At 38.4% G+C, this 19,489-nt stretch overlaps 2 long non-coding RNA genes across 2 annotated transcripts; one reads left to right on the top strand and one right to left on the bottom strand.

Annotated features, from left to right (window-relative positions):
• Window positions 1–22: 22 nt before the first annotated feature.
• On the bottom strand, window positions 23–14,913 carry LOC111557494. Its single transcript, XR_002737533.2, has 4 exons — window positions 14,802–14,913; window positions 7,424–8,231; window positions 4,332–4,480; window positions 23–82 (listed from the first exon to the last, which is right to left on the bottom strand). It is a non-coding gene; the product is annotated as an uncharacterized LOC111557494 (long non-coding RNA).
• LOC105261121 lies at window positions 929–14,802 on the top strand. The gene is made up of 3 exons (XR_002148251.2): window positions 929–979; window positions 13,101–13,232; window positions 14,657–14,802. It is a non-coding gene; the product is annotated as an uncharacterized LOC105261121 (long non-coding RNA).
• Window positions 14,914–19,489: the final 4,576 nt, after the last annotated feature.

Below are 19,489 nucleotides of genomic sequence, written 5' to 3'. Positions count from 1 at the left end.
GACAGCTCAGAGCCTCGAGCCTGTTTTGGATTCTGTGTCTCCCTCTCTCTCTGCCCCTCCTCTGTTCATGTTCTGTCTCTCTCTGTCTCAAAAATAAATAAACGTTAAAACAATTAAAAAAATAAAATTAAATTAAAAAAAATAAAAAATAAAACCCACCTCACATGCTTATAAAGTCGGAGAGAACAGATGAGCAAAAGGTTACAGAAGGTATAGCATATAAACTTACATATGTGTGTATGTGTGTGTGTACATACAACTTTTTAAAAAATATTTTTATTTATTTTTGAGAGAGAGAGAGAGAGAGAGAGAGAGCACGAGGTGGGGAGGGGCAGAGAGACAGGGAGACACAGAATCTGAAGCAGGCTCCAGGCTCTGAGCTGTCAGCACAGGGCTGACATGGGGCTCGAACTCGTGAACTGCGAGATCATGACCTGAGCTGGAGCCAGACACTTAACTGACTGAGCCACCCAGGCGTCCCTGTATGTACAACTTTTTAAATGTTTTCCAATTGCATGAAAGAGAAGTGTAGATTGACCAAGCACCTGAGTAAATTAAGTGATACAGTAAAACCTTGAATTGCAAGTAACTTGTTCTGTGAGTGTTCCACAAGACAAACAAACATGTCTAATAAATTTTAACTTGATAAATGAGTGATATCTTGCAATACGAGTAGTATGTGACGCCAACAGTCACATGATCACAACTGAGCCAATGGTTCTTCTCTCTCTCTCTCTCTGTCCCTCCTGCTGAGGGATTGTGGGTGATTGTCAATGCAATGTCACATTTCCGTGAAATCCTCAAAAGGAGGCAAAAGCAAGTGTCATTGGATAGGTTCCTTGTTAAAGTTGCACAAAAAGAGAAAGATTCCATTGAGCCAATAGATGGCCGTGATTCCGTCAACGATAGTGAAAGTCGTCCTACGTAATAACCCTCTTCTCTCTTGTCTCCCTCACACCAGCCACGAAGGTTTTCAAAGGTAAGTGCAGGTTAATTTGCTTATTTTTCTTTATATTTTGTATTTTTTTATTATTTTATATTACATTACAGTGATCATTTTTATATGAATATTTTTGGGTTGTGAAGGAATCACCTGAGTTTCCATCATTTCTTATGGGGAAATTCGCTCTGATATACAAGTGCTTTGGATTGCAAGCATGTTTCCAGAACAAATTCTGCTCACAAACCAAAGTGTTACTGTACAGAAAATCTAGGTATTTTAGAACAAATATGCCACCCTTGGTTTTAGGGGAAGATACAGTTGTCTAAATTGTTCAGACCATTTTTCTTCTCTAAGTCTTTGTCATGGAGTCTACAGAAGACTGACGTTCGTGATTGTGAAGAGGTCAGAAACCAAGTATTATGAGGGAAAAGCAGGAAGAGCAACTGATTATTAAATGTTTACTACATGCTGGCCAATCTGTGAGGTCCTTTACAGATATTATTTCACTTCGTCTTCATTATAATCCCGTGAAATACGTATTATTTAATAACATTATACAGCCTAAGCTTATGAGCAAATGTATCATCTGAACTGACTGATATTGAAATTAAAATCTGTCTCACTCTGGGGCTTCATCTGAATTAGAGCCATTCTAGCTCCCCATGAAGGGAAACTATGTTTCTCTTTTGTCTCTGCTTGAGGCTTTGGCATTTTTTTAATTTTAATGTTTGATTTATTTTTGAGAGAGAGACAGAATGCAAGCAGGGGAGGGGCAGAGAGGTGGGGAGACACAGACTTTGAAGCAGGCTCCAGGCTCTGAGCTGTCAGCCCAGAGCCCGACATGGGGCTCGAACCCATGAACCATGAGATCTTGACCTGAGCCGAGGTTGGACGCTCAACCTACTGAGCCACTCAGGCGCCCTGAAGCTTTGGCATTTTGCCTTGCTATTAAATGTTGGACCATGTGCTCCAGCTGGTCTGTGGGTCAGTCCCTATGTGGCCCTTACGAAAGAGCAGACAGTTACTGGAGGGTGACATGGGGGAGTGGTGTGAAAGAAAAGCTCCAAAAGGAGGAGACAAAGAAACTTCGTGAGTAAAGCACCTACGGGACCCAGTTCTGAAGGGCAGCATTTCTTGGGTAAATGCCCAAGGAATTTTTTTACATTCTCTTACAGGAATTCTCTTACATTCTCTTACATTTTCTTACAGGAAGAAATTTTCTTACATTCTCTGGTCATTCCACTTAGATAAAAACTACCCTTCAGATGTAGCAATGAGCTGTTTTGTAAATTTATCCAATTAGGATTAATGTCTACAAAGTTGTTTCCTCTCTCCACCCACTCCCTCAGGTGGTTGTTTTGGGGTTAGGTACGTTCCAAATAGGCACATAATTTTTGTCATAAAAAGAAGTATTGACTCAGGAAAGTGTCTAATATGCTTCACCAGAATGCTCTAACCCTAGAAGAACTTCACAGCATATTAGCTTAGTTATTAGAAAGTATTTAGAAACACCAATTGGGATGATTTAAACAATAGCATTTTAAAAGTGGAGTAATAGTAATATCTGATATTTGTTGAGCCTTCACACAATGAAAAGCACAGTATTACACCTCTTACCCACATTATTTCTTTTGGCTTTTGCAATATCCCTATGAGACAAGCACTGTTAGGATTCTCATTTTCAAATAAGATTGAGTTTGTCATCAATATTTCTCATTGTCAAAATGCTCACCAAAGTGACAAAGGAGGCTAGAGTTGAGGCTAAAGCAATGGAACATTTTCACATATCCACCCCTTCCAGCTTCCCCACTTTTCCAGTGTTCTCCCAAATATCTTATTCCGTCACCCAAGGCAGTCCAAAAATCCATTCATTTGTCCTACTGCTTTGCTGAAATGGATTGCTGACTCAGTATATTTCATGAAATTATCCCCAAAAGAGCCAAAAACAAAACAAAACAAACACAGAAAAACCTTAAAAGAAGTAAAGACACTTAACTGAAAAGGACTTGAGAATGAACCATTACTCCAAGAAAAGGGTATATGCAATTTATGAAACTGATTGTGAAACCTAATAATCCAATGGAGAATCCTAATGACCAGACTTGCCCCATAAGCAGTCTCTTTCAAGCAATTCAATAAAATTATTCCACTGGAGTTATACAAACGACAAGTAAAAAAAGAGATTTTGTTGAGAAATGCAGGATCAGGAGAGTTAGGCCAATATGATGAGCCAATATGGTATGTGTCCTTTGGCCGACTCCCTCACCCCTTAGGGCCTGACCCAGCTGAGAGATTTCCTACCAGCATCAACCTTAGAGGTACACAACCTGGGGCAGTGAGGTTAGTACAGAAAGACATTTACAGGATGATAGTGACAAGCTAATTGTTGATGAAATCCAGCTCTAAACTATACCCAGTAATCTACATCATCCTTGGGTTTCCAACATAATATTTGTTCATCTAGCATCTAAGTACAGAAAAGCTGTATCTCAAAATCTCCTTAAAGGGAAAATATTTAGGAGGAAGTTATATAGCAGGACCCTGTTTCTTTTCCACTGTTGTTGTTACTAATTGGCTATGTTTTATAATATACTTTCTTTGATGAAGACAGTATGAATCATAAAATGATATAAGGAATTTTGTACGATTTAACCTGAGCTATAAGAATCATAATAAATAATAATTATGATACATTTTAGCATCTGTAATGCAGTGGGTACAGCTGTTCTAGATGCTCTGCTCACTTCACACTTGCACTTGGCTAATCCATCACACGTGGTAAGTGCTTCAGCTCAGCAGTTCTTGGAAGCATGGACTTGCAACAGTGGTGAAAGACTGTCTCTCTGATGCCAGAGTCAAAGTTAAACCTCAGAAATAACTGCTTCTTTCTCATCAATTCACCAGCAGCCAAATTTTTCCCTCTAAAACTTGTGAGAATGAAATACTTATAGCAGCATATAAATGAATGCAAACATTCAGCGTCTCCTTTATATATGGTTGCTGCAACCAAAGACATATACATAACTGTAGAGCTTGTGCAAAACTTTAGCACAGAAAAAAAATAAGGAAAAGAGAAGAAAAGGGAAGAGAAGAGGGAAAAGAGGGGATGGGAGCTTGGGCAAAAAAAAAAAAAAAAGGAGATAAAAAGACTCTTTTCTCACCCAGTTTGTTTTATGTCTACTTGTGTGATAAATTTACCTGCATTGCTTACATTTTATCTGTATGATAACTCTGGAGGTAATCTGAATCACCTTCATTTCTCAGAAGAAGAAATTGGTGCTCAAAATAGTGACATAGGCCACACCACTGAAAAGTGTCAATTCCAGGATTTGATCCTAGGTTGCTATGATTTTAAAAATACCCACTCTCTTTCATTGTATCTCATTACCTCTCTTCCCAAGGGAAACCTCCTTTAGTGCAGCTTTCCATTCTTTAGGTGCTGATAACATATCTGAAGCCAATAAGACAGAAGTCTTTTCCTTGATCTCTACATCTGAACAAGAATGAGGTTTATTCTTCTTCTCATCAAAAGAGAGACTGGATGTAGGAGAAAGAAGAGGCAGATGTTAATCCTGTGATTTGGCTTCGACCCAAACATAGCAGGTATTTCCTAATCCCCCTTCCTAGACACCTTTATCACCATGGACAGTGTATGGAGTAGAGAAATACATTGAACATGATATACCTGTACTTGATAAATAGAATACAATAGCTCTAACTTTTCATTGAGTACAGATGTCTACTTGAAACCTAAGCACCACATCTTCCTACATTTTTCCTCCTCTTGAAGCAGCTATCTATACAGAGTCAAGTCTCCAAGACAACCTTGGGAGTTCCTTGAAGGGCAGGCAGTCTAGGGGTTTAAAAGTACATGGGCTTTCATATCATATCTGGGTTCAAATCCTGGATCCATCATTGATGTGGCCTTGGAAGCACCAATTTCTTTTACTTCTCTGATCTTTCTGTGGTTCCTCAGTCTCTTAAATGGGGATAATATCTTATGGAGTTGCTATTAAAATTAAACAAAATGATGTGCATAAAATTTCTAGCATGGTGCTTAAGACATAATAAGAGTCAGTACATTTTTCTTGAATTATTGCTCTGATCCAGCTCAATAAAACTCTACTTTGAGGTAGCTCTAAGGGAATCATTCTGATGGCTCCTATTTGCTACAGGGAAATTTGTCTGGAAGAAAAGAAGCTGTTCAAAGAAGCTGAGAACTTTCTCAAGAAGCCTGAGCTATTGAAGTTGTCCCAAATTTGTTTCCTAAGTTCTAAGGCCAGGGAAAACAAAATTTCACTCTATTAAATATGTAATATTTAATCTAGTCTATAAATTCATGTTAGGTCCAATTTGTGATACTGTAGTATAGCACTGGATTATTGCATGTATATATAAAATATTGTTAAATGAATGTGCATGGTGATTTATGAAGATTTTAAAGAGCTTGGACCACAATTTTGAGGAATTTACATCATGATAGAACTTCATACTGTTGTATCTTCACTTTTATAACATATTGTTAAGGCTATATGGCTTATTTAACACCAAGATCTTGGTGAAGAATATAACCTCCAAGAATGACTTCAGACTTTAAACGAACTACTTTTTGACCTACACTGTGACAAAGAGGCTGTGTATTTTACTACATCCTCCATCAAAACCACAGCTACCCCCAGAACCCAACAATTACTGCTCCCCAAACCTATTCCACTTATTAAGGATTGACAGGTGAAAAAAAAATGATTGACTAATGTAATGAAGCTAAGTTATCTGTACATTTGCTGAGACAGTACAAGCTAGAGAGGTTATAGCAGTGACTCTGGGTGAGACCACCAGAAGGTTTAAATCCCACCCCACCACTAATTTAGCAGTGTGGAGCTGAATGAATTCAACTCTCTAAGCCTCCATTTCTACACCTACAAAATCTAAACAAATTCAAAATGGTGATGAGGTCATTCAATTAGATTAGATATTTTGATCAGTGTTTCATCTAATATATAAGAAATGCTCCATACAATAGCTACCCAATGCCAGAATACAGACCATTCATTTTCACTTTATAAATCTACCCATGTTTCCTTTCTCCCTTTTTAAAAATCTACATATTTTTCCTTTCGCTCTTAGCCCTACAGTGTTATTTGGGTTTGTAAAACCCACTTAAATCTTTTGTGGAAGGAGATCAGGTATTAAGAGAAAAACATGCACAGGTAAATAAATAATATTGAAAATAGTATTTAAGTATAAAAATAATATTACAAATATAAAAATAATATTTTTTTCTATTTCTTTCATCAAAGAACAACTCTCTGAGTATTGAGTTTGTGAAATGTATGTGCAGTGGGGATCATCTGGCACTTTCTACCTTGAATACAAAGTGCTCTTCTCAGGAGAGGACCAGGAGGGTTGTGTGAGGACACTAACAAAATATACTCAGGCACCTTTGGCCTTCAAACCTCTTTTCCCAGACAAGATAAAAAATGTGGGCGCAACATTTCCACTCTAACTGACTCATTTGGCAGAAAAAGATGTCCGGATGCCAGGAGGAATCGGAAGGGGGGAAAAAAAACTGGCGGAGGAAAAAGGTGCCGGAAGGAGGGGGAGGTAGATGAATCGTGTCACATTTCATCAAGCTATAAAAACACCCATTTTGAGAATTAAAAAGGAGGATTCACTGACCTTCACAGATAAAAACAGGGCCCTGGAAATAGGCTGATTCTTAAAGTATACCTCACACCAAAAAGTGTTAACCATCAAAGTGTTTTTGTAACAAATCACTATGCTGCAATTCAGTTATCTACAGGATAATAACAAAGACTATGTGAATCGACACGGGAAAGCCACTGGTAAAACCTCCAAAACATTCATGTTCAAATATACTAACAAATCCAAAGCTGCACTTTGATTAGACTGCTGTGAAAAATGATCACAGTATGGTTACACATATGTCCAGAATCATCATATTGTAATTGTGTGCAGTTTCTGTATACCTATATTTCAAGAAACCTTGAGGGAAAAAAGAAAAATAATCAGAGTAATTGTTTGGTAATTTAATTATGTGAAATAGCTAGCATAGTTTAATCTTTTTCTAAGCATCTTATAATTCTAGCTAATTTGTTCCATAATAATTGATCCAGATCAATCGATCTTACAATTGAGGTAAGATGTAAATTGATCTGGACCAATTTTCTTACAGCTCCTGTCATTTATGTAGATGTCCAATTAAAATATTTAATCAACATAGTCCACGCACCTTAGGGTTTTCATCTTTTTAGGTCTGGCCATTCTGAAATGGAGTCTATGCCCAGAATACATAAACGTGACAAGGGACAGCATACTCTTCCAGCTATTTGAGTCTCAAATACACTGTCTGACACTTTTACAGGGAAGATGAGTAATGGAATGCTAAATGAGGTTTAAGTACCTAGAAAGTTTATGTCAAAGAAGAATGAAAAGGCAGGTTTATGGGGTATATCATACCTTTTAGGTAGTTGAAAAATGATTACTCAGTACCAAGGAAGTACACGGCACACTGCCAAAATTGCAGGGCGGGAAACAAACATGGTTTGTCCTCAGAGCCATCATATATGGTTCAGAGCCACCAAAATTCAGGCATGCAAATAAAAACAAGTGCATGTCGTGAGCTTTATGATGAAAATATTAGTTATGAAAACACAAGGAAATTTTTCAGAATCATTGCTGTTTCAACCTTTTTCTCTCTGTAAAGGGAGGGAGCTGTCTTTGGTCCTGTAGGTCTCTTCCAGCATTAATACTTTGAGATAATATGTTTATAAAAATATTTATTTCACTATTTGTTAGCAGAGACCTAGGAGAACTTTGTCTTTAATAAGTTAGGCTCTTATGCCAAAGAGCGCAAAGGCTTTTGAACAAATGCCTCAGTTCAGTAGGACAAAGATATTCTTGCTGATTAGCAACTGGAGAAACAGAATACCAAAAACTAAAGAAAAGAAAATGTGTTTTAATCAGATTTCTCTCACTTGATCCTGCATTCTTAGAATGGGTACAATTACACTAACATGCTTTTTGGGGCATTATTATTTTGTTTAATTAATAAATATATTTGATTAAAAAGTTTTTCAGTCTGCCACCATCACGCTCTAATTTACATGAAATAATCAAATGTGAAATCTCAGTCAAGTAAAGAAAAGAACAAAAACTAAAACGTTGTGGCACATGTTAGTTACAGCTGCCCTAAGTACGATGAAATTTCACTTCTACTCTTACCTCTTTCTTGCTCTTTTGCCTCACATTTCTGTTATCTGCGTGCCTGCAAGAGAGCAAAGATTAAATAAGATAAAATTAAATGACACATGTAAAGCCTTCAAGAAATAATAGCTTTGTGACCATTGCCTATGATTATTATCATGACCATTGCCTTAGACCATTGCCTATGATTATTATCATTACTTACGCATTTTATTTTTTCTGCCATTCTTCACTCTCAAAGGTGGCCCTACTTTTGTAAAGCTTCCCAAAGTATATGTATTGTGAGAGCACTTGAGAATATTTGGGGGTGCATACAGACAATACATCTATAATTTAACAATCCTATATTTACATTAAAGTATATTTGAAAATTATATAGCCAGCACATCAACCTGGTGATTTTAAAGATACTATTTTTTAATGTTCATTTATTTTTTTGAGAGAGAGAGAATGTGTGTAAGAGCAGGGGAAGGGCAGAAAGACGGATAGTGAGACCCCCAAGCCAACTCCACACAGTCAGTGCAGAGCCCGACATGGAACTTGATCCCATGAACCATGAGATCATGACCTGAGCCAAAATCAAGAGCCAGAGGCTTAACCGACTGAGCCACCCAGGCACCCTAAAAGATATTATTATTAAATAAATTTAATTAAGCTGAAATATTAGTATATTTACAGAGTCATAACAGCATAGGTGGTATGTGAATATAGCAAAAATTATGAAGATGGTATGTGAACAGCTGAAGTTTGGGAAGCAATTAACTAAAGCACCAAATATTTGCTTTCACAGTCTAAGGAGCAGAGGAGTAGTGTCACATTTTGAAAGAGGCAAATGTTTTACCTCCTAAATTATAAGTTACTTAAGGGGAAATTCAGTCTCCACCTAGGTGAGTAGTAATATGTGCTCAACAACTGAATGCTGCATAGATTTGACGATCATTGAAACTGTATGTATGTGTATGTGTGTGTGTATATAATGGCAAAGTGGCTATTGGACACTGGAGTCGGGGTACAACAGGGAGGGTGGGGTTTACTCTGAACTCACAATGACAGATGAGCTGGCCTTCATTTTATGTGTTGAAATCTATAAATACATTTCTATGCTATATTTCCAGAGAACATTTGTGCTCTTTCTGCTTTTTAAAGACAGAAATAAAGATTTAGATTACTGAGCTCTGTCAATAGTAAAATTTCCCACTGACTATTATAATTATTCACTTATAAGTTCTAGAAGGCAGGAAATGTCTGGCTCACTATTGTATTTCTAGAGCCCAAGACAGTGCCTGACACGTTATAGGTTTTCACTAAATATTAGTTGAATGAATGAATTTGTAAATGAATGCTTTAGTCTCCAGAAGCAGAAGAAGGAGTTTGGGGGAGGAAATAAGAAAGAGAACTTTTGAGACCCAAAGTCAAGCCATTTATTTCATAGCCTCTTCTGCGTACCAAGCCCAGCAATGAGACAGCCAAGCGGTGATCTCACCTGCAGAACCTGCTGGGCCAGTCCAGTGAGCAAGTGAGGTGAGTCCTTACCACTCATGTGTCAAACACAGTCAACCTGGCTAATAGATTCTCAGAAGTACACTGTGATTGCTCTCTCTATCCAAATTGGCCCTGGTGCACTGCATCTAATTATCCACCATGGAATTTGGCCAGTACAATGAGATTATGGTATATTGAGAAATTTGAACTTTAACCACACATAAATAAAAGCACAGGGATCAGGGCCACTCCTTATTACTTCTGTGTGATTCTCAAAACAACAAAAAATTTTTTTTTCAAAAAGAAAAAAAGTTGCTTAGGAGTCTGTGAGTTTTCAACTAGAGGGAAATATAAGTCACATTAATTCAACTTTTAATGTAAACTCTCTTTCAAATGCTTTTAAAATAATTTAAATTTATTGAATAATAATATCTGGAATCTAAATAAAACTCAGTACCCTGTGTTAATCTTCAAAAAAAAAAACTCGTTAGATGCAGAGAAAGATACAAAATAAGTAAAATACAGTCCCCGGTGCTGACTTTTTCAGTCAGATTTCAACTGAAGTAGTTCAAAGCCCTAAGAAAATGTTCTCCTTTGTCTCTCAGCAATAGATGCAGGAAGGTTAATTCTTTCCAATTTACAGTAGAAGGTCACCATGCACATTATCACATGTCCATGCAGTCTTAATGTTCCTTTTTAAGCAAATTTTCCCGGCAAAGAAAAATGGTCTCAGGGTTATATGCTATGTGGTATTCTCAAGCTTTCTGGGTACAGCTGGGCAAAGTCCTCTCCATAAGCAAACCAGAGGCTGATCAGAGTTTTCTTCACTTTAAAAAATGGCTTACAGTAGGATCCCAACAGCTAGACAATTTCCACAGCGCATTACACTTTTGCCCACAAGTCTTCACGATCATGCCTACTGAAGAGGGTCAGGTACACGTGTAACATTTATTCTCCTCACTGTCTCAGAACTGACCTGTTGCCTTTAATCTTCTCTCATTTCCTTTCCTCCAAATATATCCCTTTTTTCTTGCACTGAAGGACACCACTTTGCAACATGCCTTCTTATCTCTGTCTTATGTCTTATACCATCAACGTCTCTGGTACATTTGTTTTCTGTTTTCATGGGAAATTCTGCCTTGACAGAGAGCTGTTTAATGGGAGAGAGGGAGTGGTATAAAACCACAGGAGCGACTAGAAAAGTCACAGAGAGCAAAGCTGATTTTACTGGCAGTGAGAAATGATAGATAGAATGCTGGATGGAAATCAGAAAACCTAGGTTTTGGTTCTGGCACCAACGATTACTTTGTGGCCTTGGAATTCGGGGAACTTCTTGAGAATTTCAGTTTCCTCATCTACGCAATTGGCATGCTCATTTGGAACGCCTGGGTGGCTCATTCGGTTAAGCATCTGACTCTTGATCTCAGCTCAGGTCTTGATCTCAGGCTCATGAGTTCAAGCTCCACATTGGACCCCATGCTGGGTGTAGAGCCTACTTAAATATATATATATATATTAATATATATATTTATATATATATTATATATATATATCTATATACACACACACATATATAATAATTAGCCTGCTCTTCACGGCCCTGTCTACATAACAGAATTGACAATAAAATTTAAGCAGACTGAAGGAGCTTTATGCTGCATTAATTTACAAATTGTATGTCTCTGTAGCACATGAGATGTGGTGGTTGATGATGTTAGACACCCAGATGCAAAGGAGGCACTCATGCACACCAGCTGTCCCCAGCCTCATGTCTACTCTTGCTTGGACTGGACTAACTTGGGAAAATTTTGCAGTTCATTCCTCAGGGTACAAGAAATTCATACATATGAACAATCCTACCATCTTTAGATCTAGTCCAGAGAGTTAGCTTCATAAAGCTTCTCCCAAGCCTGCTTTATGGACCTGGTGCTGACCATGATCTCCTTTCAACCTGTAAGTACTGTCCACACTCCCAGCTGCAGTCTGGCTCTTGTGAGCATCTGGACTAGACAAGAACTGAGTAGGGTGATGGCTCTGGTATTAGACTGGCTTCGGTTCAGACACTGGCTCTATAATGAAGTAGCTTTGACACCTTAAACTTGTTATTTAATTTCTCTGAGACTCCATTTCCTAACTTGTATGGAGAAGACACTAATAGCTACATTGTAAAGAGATGGAACAAATAAAAAACAATAAAGCTTTATTAGAGCCCAAGAGCTAAAAGTAATAGACATCACAAATATGGATAATTAGAATTGTCCAGATATTTAAGTTGTAGTCTTTTAAAAATAAAAGATTTTTGGGGCACCTGGGTGGCTCAGCCAGTTGAGCATCTGACTTCAGCTCAGGTCATGATCTCACTGTTCATGAGTTGGAGCCCCACAACAGGATCTGTGCTGACAGCTCAGAGCCTGGAGACTGCTTCAGATTCTGTGTCTCCCTCTCTCTCTCAAAAGGTGTTTGAGGGCCCCCACTCACCCTCTGTCTCTCTCTCTCTCTCAAAAATAAATAAACATTAATAAAAAAATCTTTTAATAAAAGATTTTAAAGATTGCAATTAAAATAAGACACATTTGTGCCTTCTTTGAGCTCAGAGCTCTTGAATAGATTATCAAATCTGCACTGGTACGGTAATTAAGCCTAACAAGTACTTAATTACTTTTTAATAATTAAATAAGTAAATAATTGAATGAATGAGTTGAGTGAGTGAATGAATAAATGAATGAATGAATTCTACTGAAGTTGTTTGGAGAAATGTTCAATTTCACATCTCTCCTCTAGGTGGCGAACTGAAACTTCCTACGGTGTATTGTGTTTCCTGTGTCTTCCACAATTGACATGAAAATTGTACCAAAAAAATCTATGATTTAATGTCTGTCATGGTATAGAAGTAAGAAACCATTAGTGTATTTTTTCCCAAAGTTATCTCTTTATTGTTACATCTTTATGCTTCTCGTCAAGAAAAAAATTGTTTATAGAACGTCATTAAGAAATATGATTGTGTAAGTACTCTAAAGAAACTGAATTGTGCAAGAGACTTTTCAAAGCACTTCTGCAAGCTTGCTGTGAGTTCTTTCCATTTCGTGGTGGACTCTTAGGAAAACACTGTTTTGTCCAAAGTTTTTTATTTTCCTAGGGTGTTCATTCTCCTCTAAATATGGGGAAGAATAAAAATAATTCTCCTAACAATGACTTTTTTTAAACTAAGTGTCAAATATGTATTTTTTTCTTCTAGATTCACTGTGACCGTGACAGATAAAGTTAAATAAGAGCTGAATGCATTATCCTGTAAATTGAGTAGAGAAGAAGAATCAAATGAGATAAATCAGTCCAAATACATTGCTATAATTTTCCTTCAAGTCAGGATATGAGTTCCCTGAAGGATTTAAATAATGTCCCCCAATCCCACTTCCCTTTGTGATGACATAGTCTATATTTTCTTATACAGGAAATATGACTCGAAAATATCTTAGAGTGCCATGAAAGCTGAAGGACAAAGCTAAAATCCACCTAAGAGCACACCAAACAGGATCAACAAGAATTGAAGATGCCTGTCCTGTTTCAAAAGCAAGGGGAGGAGGTGAGTAAAAAGAACAATGACATGTTATAGCCCAAGAGCTAAAATTAAATGCATGTAAACAATTCTTGTTGGAACTAGAAGCCAATGTAGATTAGCCAAACCAGGTAAAGAGTTCTTTCTTGCCAAAACATGCCAGGAGAAGAGTCACCTAGCATTGAGACATGGCTACTGACAGAAATGAGGTTAATACTGGCCGAACACAGGGGATTCTGAACTTGCACGGCAGCTCTTAAAAGGTGGTATATACCTAAAGCCCATATTTCTTTTTTATCCTATCCAAAAAGCTGAAAGCCACTTTGTTGAGATACCGGAATCTGAGTGAGAACTGTAGCTTATGTGTAAATATTTCTCCAACACACATTTCTTAAGCAACAACTCTGAGCCAGGCCCTTGAATAATACAGAGATGAATAAGGCATGGTCCCTGCCCTCAGACATGTACACACATAATTATATGAGATTAATCAAGGGAGAGGGAGAGAAAAAAAAAGGAGCGAAGGCCAAACTGGTATGTTGATGTGAGAGTATGGAAGGTCCCATTCCACAGTTAGGTTAGTGGCAACTTGTCTGACCAGAATCCAAACATAGCAGTAGTTTCTGCTGAATTTCTAGTTAAACCCATCCTTCTGGGACTTTGATGCAGCTAAAGCTATGGAAACAGACCTGGAAATAGGGAGATAGAAGCACCTAAAAAAACCTTTCCAAAGGCATCACAGGCTTGTTTCATAAGATCATTCCCAAAGGTATGCAAGAAGCCAGAGGAGTTACAGAAGAAAACACCATCCATTTAATCAGCATATTATTCCTAACTTTGTCATGAGCATGCAACCCTAAACCTTTCTAAGTAAACTAAGTATAATCATTAATAGAGGAGTATAAATAAATCATAGAATATCGCATATAGTAATTTTAAGAGAATGATGTGGCTCTAGAATAGAAACGTCTCCATATGTACAAAAATGAAAGAAAACAGCCAGGGGAGACAATTTGGGCTGTAAACTTGCCTTGCGACTTGATATAATTTAGTCTTTTTCTGAAGGTTAAGTAAAAGCAGAAAATGACACAAATATCTTAATAAAGTATGAAATATGATGTATTCTTTACTTATCACTATTATGTTATGCCTCCAGAATCATGATGATTTAAAATGAATTTTGTATTTAAAATGTTTTTGGTGTTTGGACTGTTATTTTACCTACAAAAAACACATTTTGTCTTGAAATGCAGTGTGTGAGGATTTTTAATACCATCCCTAAATATTACTATGTTGTTTTTGGCCCTTTCTCTATAGCCACTTTTGGAAGCTAACACATATTTAAAGTCTTTAGTCCAAATAGCCCATGCACACTTCAATTTCAATTCAAAGAGAGAAAAGTAAATTTTGACCTAACTTGTATTATTAATTTGATCCCATCCCCATATCAGCCCAAGGCAGATCTGTTATCATTCGTCTTTCCTCTTCATTACAAGAAAAGAAAAAGAAAAGGAGAAAAGTTGGAAAGCGGCTCAGTAAAAGAAAGAAAGGACTGACCACCCCTTCCGATAGCAGGAACTGAAAGTTGTCTGTTACCTGTAACCCTTCGGTTTATGGTAAGACAATAACCCAGGCCCTGTGGCTTCTGCTTTACTGTGATTGTTCCATCTTTTCCCGTAGTGAAAAATTCTCTTTGAGTAAGTTCTCTTCAAAGACTCAGGCCCTCTAGATATGGTAATAGTTTCCTCCCCTAGGGAAAATTTTGAATACAAAAGCCAGAGTCTTCCTTCTTTGAGCCAAACTCCCCTCTAGAAATGAGGCAGAACATCACAGAAAGAAAGCTCCTGTGGCCTGCTGAGGATGCGGGGCACAGCCCCACAGCTCCAATCAGCCAGTGACCTTTCACAAGAAGACAAACACACAGAGAAGCACCGCCACGTTGGTGCCAGCGTTACACAAGCACAGCAGGTGCATCCACGCCCTTCTGGTGCCACAGCCTGAGGTGGACACACCCAGCCTCTCCCACTCACGGGGCCACCCGGGCTTGTCTGAATTCAAATCAGTAGAAGCTCATTGCCATGGGGATATAGGTGAGATCTAGGTTTGATGCCAATCAACATATGCATGATTGCCCAACAAGGAAAATAAAGAAGTAAAGCAAACATAGGCACCCATATCTATACAATTCTTTTAAAAAGGACTTGAAGTACAAAAGCTAAAACCAAGAGAGAATGGTATTAGCTCAGTAAGTATGAAATAGCACCAACACTCTCTAAAACAATTTTCTAATCCCAGCAGAACAATCTTCAATGATGAACCAGCAAAACACAGTTTCCACTGCCTTCAATAGCACTTTTTGCTTTACTATAAATACATTAGACTACACGACCAGCCAAAAAACCTACAAGAAATTAAAATAATAGTGTTGTAATGATGATGATAATAATTACAGTTACCATTTATTAAACACTTATTAGGTGCCAGTGTGCTATATTTTAGCTACATAGCTTAATCTTTGTAACAGTCTTATGAAGTAGATTTTATTATCCCTATACAGATAATGAAACTCTATCACATCTAAAATAAATATCTTTTCCCAAAATACCCAGCTAAAGTGAAAGTGCCATAATCAAACTCCAGTTGAATTTTTTTCACTATACCAGGGGTCAGCAGACCATGACCCTTGTGTCATATCCGTCTTGCTGCTTGCTTTGGTAAATAAAGTTGCATGGAATTCAGACATTCTCTTCCATTTATGTATCATCTGTGGCTGTTTTGGTGTAACAGCAGAGTTAAGTAGTTGTGACAGAAACCATATGGCTCACAAAAGCTAAACAATTTATTATCAGGCCCTTTAGAGAAAAACTTGGCCAACCTCTGCTCTTCGGTGTGCCATTAAGAATTTTTAAAATGTTGAGGCGCCTGGGTGGCTCAGTCGGTTAAGCGTCCCACTTCAGCTCAGGTCATGATCTCACTGTTGGTGAGTTCGGGCCCCACAGTGGGCTCTGTGCTGACAGCTCAGAGCCTGGAGCCTGCTTCAGATCTGTGTCTCCCTCTCTCTCTGCCCCTCCCTTGCTCGCACTCTATCGCTCTGTCTCAAAAATAAATAAACATAAAAAAATTTTTTTTGAAAAAGAATTTTTAAAATGTTGACAATAGGGGCACCTGGGTGGCGCAGTCGGTTAAGCGTCCGACTTCAGCCAGGTCACGATCTCGCGGTCCGTGAGTTCAAGCCCCGCGTCGGGCTCTGGGCTGATGGCTCAGAGCCTGGAGCCTGTTTCTGATTCTGTGTCTCCCTCTCGCTCTGCCCCTCCCCCGTTCATGCTCTGTCTCTCTCTGTCCCAAAAATAAATAAACGTTGAAAAAAAAAATTTTTTAAATGTTGACAATAAAAAATATTTCCTGAGAATTATGAAATTCTAAGAAGCAGGTGTTCACTGCAATTAATTTCTTTGTGAACAGCTACCCCAAGACATTCCGCGTCTGCATACAGCTTTCTTCCACTCCCTAAAAACTCAGTTAGGGAAAGAGTATTGGAAAACAAGAATCTAAATTTCACTGACTAATTCATTCATGTCCTCCCAGTCCTGCCTCCAGCTTCTCCTCAGCTCACCTTCTCACAGGACATCCCATCCAACTACGTACCTAAAAGAAAAGGAGAGAGAAGAACACAATGAAAAAGTGTTATTGTAGCTTCATGGAACTTCTATTTCATTTTCAGACCCTGCTCACATGCCACAGGGGACATTTGAAGGAAACATGACAAATATCAGGGTTCACTTGGTTTAGGTTTGTCAGATTGATATAAGCCTGAGTGGATGAATAATATAATTTTAACATGGAAGACACATCAGATAGTAACTAATTGAGATGATTCAGTTTATCAACTAAAACCAAACAGCAACAAAAGCAACAGAAAACAAGAACCCAGCAAAGCTGAGTGACTGATTTCTTGCAGGTTAAAGAGGTAGCAACAGAGAAGAGGCTTCTTATCCATTCTACCATACATTCAACAGGATCCAGTTTAAGGCCACAACTGTAGCTTATTCACCTGGTTCCATATATACATTGAGTTCATGTCCTTTATCAAGGCCACACCTTTAATGGAAAGGTGAATCAAGCCGATTCAGGTTCAAATCCTGTTTTGGTCCCTTACTACTTATATAAACTTAGGAAAGTCAGTAAACCAGTTTAAGCCTCAGTTTTATAGAAGTAAAATACGGTTCATTGTTGCTGAGTGTAAAGAAGAGAAAATGGGACAGCCAGTGCCTGACAAAGTATCGAGCACATTGTAGGCACTTTCTCAATACATGGCAAATGCTAGTATTGTTCTCAAACGACAAGTAAAACCATCATCTCAGTCTTTTATTGGACCGAGGTCAGTAGGTATTAAGTGGACAAAAAGGCACCTCACGGTCAGTAGGTATTAGTTGGACAAAAAAGCACCTCACGGCTCATGTATAGAGGATAACCTGCTGGCCATATACTATAGAGGTATTTTCACTCTGAGGGAAGTTCAGAATTTTCACCTGAGAAAGCTAAATGTTAATTTTCTAATCAAGTCCTGTACCAGTTGCACATAATTGTTATTATATGTTATGATTTATGGACAGCCCTGTTTTTAATTATGAGGTTTTTATTGGAGAGACAGGTTTCGGGGTGAGTCTGCCATCTGACTTGCCAGCACTTGTTAAAAGTTTTCATAGTGTGACTCGTGTGTGTGTGTGTGTGTGTGTGTGTGTGTGTGTGTGTGTATTTAGGAGTGTTATTATTAAATGTTGCTGGCATATAGTAAGAAATTTGTGATTCAAATTTGTCCATATATACCTCCCCACCACCTACTCTATCCCTTCACATGCCCCACCCCTCCCCCATTTATCAAGGCTAGTTTCGGATCATTTTCAAGGTTTCATACAGATAACCTTACCTGGAATGGTCCTTGCCTAATTCTCTTTAGCTATTTGTGCATGTGAAATAGAAGCAAAGACTGCTCAAGAGTGAAAATCTTTTCAGGTCGTGTGGTGGATGGAAAAACTGGAGAGAATCAGTAAGACAGTGTAAAGCATGAATGTTATTTCTTTATGCTCTATGTTTTTAATTCTGTAGGTACCTGCAGGAAAAACCATCTTCACATCAAAGTCAGTGAGAGGTACTGGTAGACAAGTGCTATAAATTGCCTCCAAAGGAAAAGACAGAGAACATGAGTATACAAAGCCTATAAAAGAATCAAGACATTGCCACAAGTAGAAATGGAATGAATAGCACTGAATCAACTCCATGGGGATTCAATAACACCAACAGCCGAACCTTCGTTAGGTAACTCCTACATATGCACTAGGTAGCCTACATATGGAGCTTGGCACAGAGCATCGTGGAAAGATATAAATGATAACATTTTGCAGATGCAGGACTTTTATTTTGTGTTGCTACTGACTTTAAGTTTCCAACTCCTGTTAATTAAAAGTATGAAAGGGGTGCCTGGGTAGCTCAGTGGGTTAGGCATGTGACTCTTGGTTTCAGCTCAAGTCATGATCTCACAGTTCATGGGTTCGAGCTCCGCGTCAGGCTCTGCACTGACAGTGCAGAGCTTGCTGAGGATCCTCTCTCTCCCTTTCTCCCTCTGTTCCTCCCCTACTCGCTCTCTATCCCTCTCTCTCTCTCTCCTCTCTCTCTCTCTCCCAAAATAAATAAATAAACATTTAAAATTTTTTGAAGTGTGAAAGAGTAGGAGGAATGAAGGGAAAGAGAGAAGGGAAGAAAGAATAGGAAAATGAGAGAAAGAAAAAGTGTCTCCAATGTTAGATATCACAGTTCATCAGAACTGCAAACACTTGGGGTCCATGCACAGCAGTGATAACTTGGTTCCACTTCCACTGAATCACTTCTGGAAATGAGTCCTGAAGACTCGTGTTATATACTGCTGAATAACAGATTAACCCACTCCCCAAAAATGAGTGGCTTAAAACGCCTGTGGTGAGGGCTCTGGAGAACACTTAACTGGGTCTTCTGTTTCACAATCTCCCACAAGACTGCAGGCAAGGTGTCCATCATGGCTGGATCTCATCCAAAGGCTCACTTACGGAAGGATCTGCTTCCTAACTAACACATGGGATTGTCGGCACGATTCATTTCCTTGAGGGATGTTGAACTGAGGGCTTCAGTTCCTTGCTGTCCTCAGGTCTTCTCTCCTAGGGCAGGAGAGCCTCCCTCCTATGGCAGCTCACTTTATCAAAATCAGTGAGAGAGAGAGAGAGAGAGAGACAGAGAGACAGAGACAGAGACTT

The sequence above is a fragment of the Felis catus genome, chromosome D4, assembly GCF_018350175.1.
Source record: "Felis catus isolate Fca126 chromosome D4, F.catus_Fca126_mat1.0, whole genome shotgun sequence".
In the NCBI taxonomy this organism is placed as follows: Eukaryota; Metazoa; Chordata; class Mammalia; order Carnivora; family Felidae; genus Felis; species Felis catus.
This window is presented reverse-complemented; position numbering and strand designations above follow the sequence as displayed.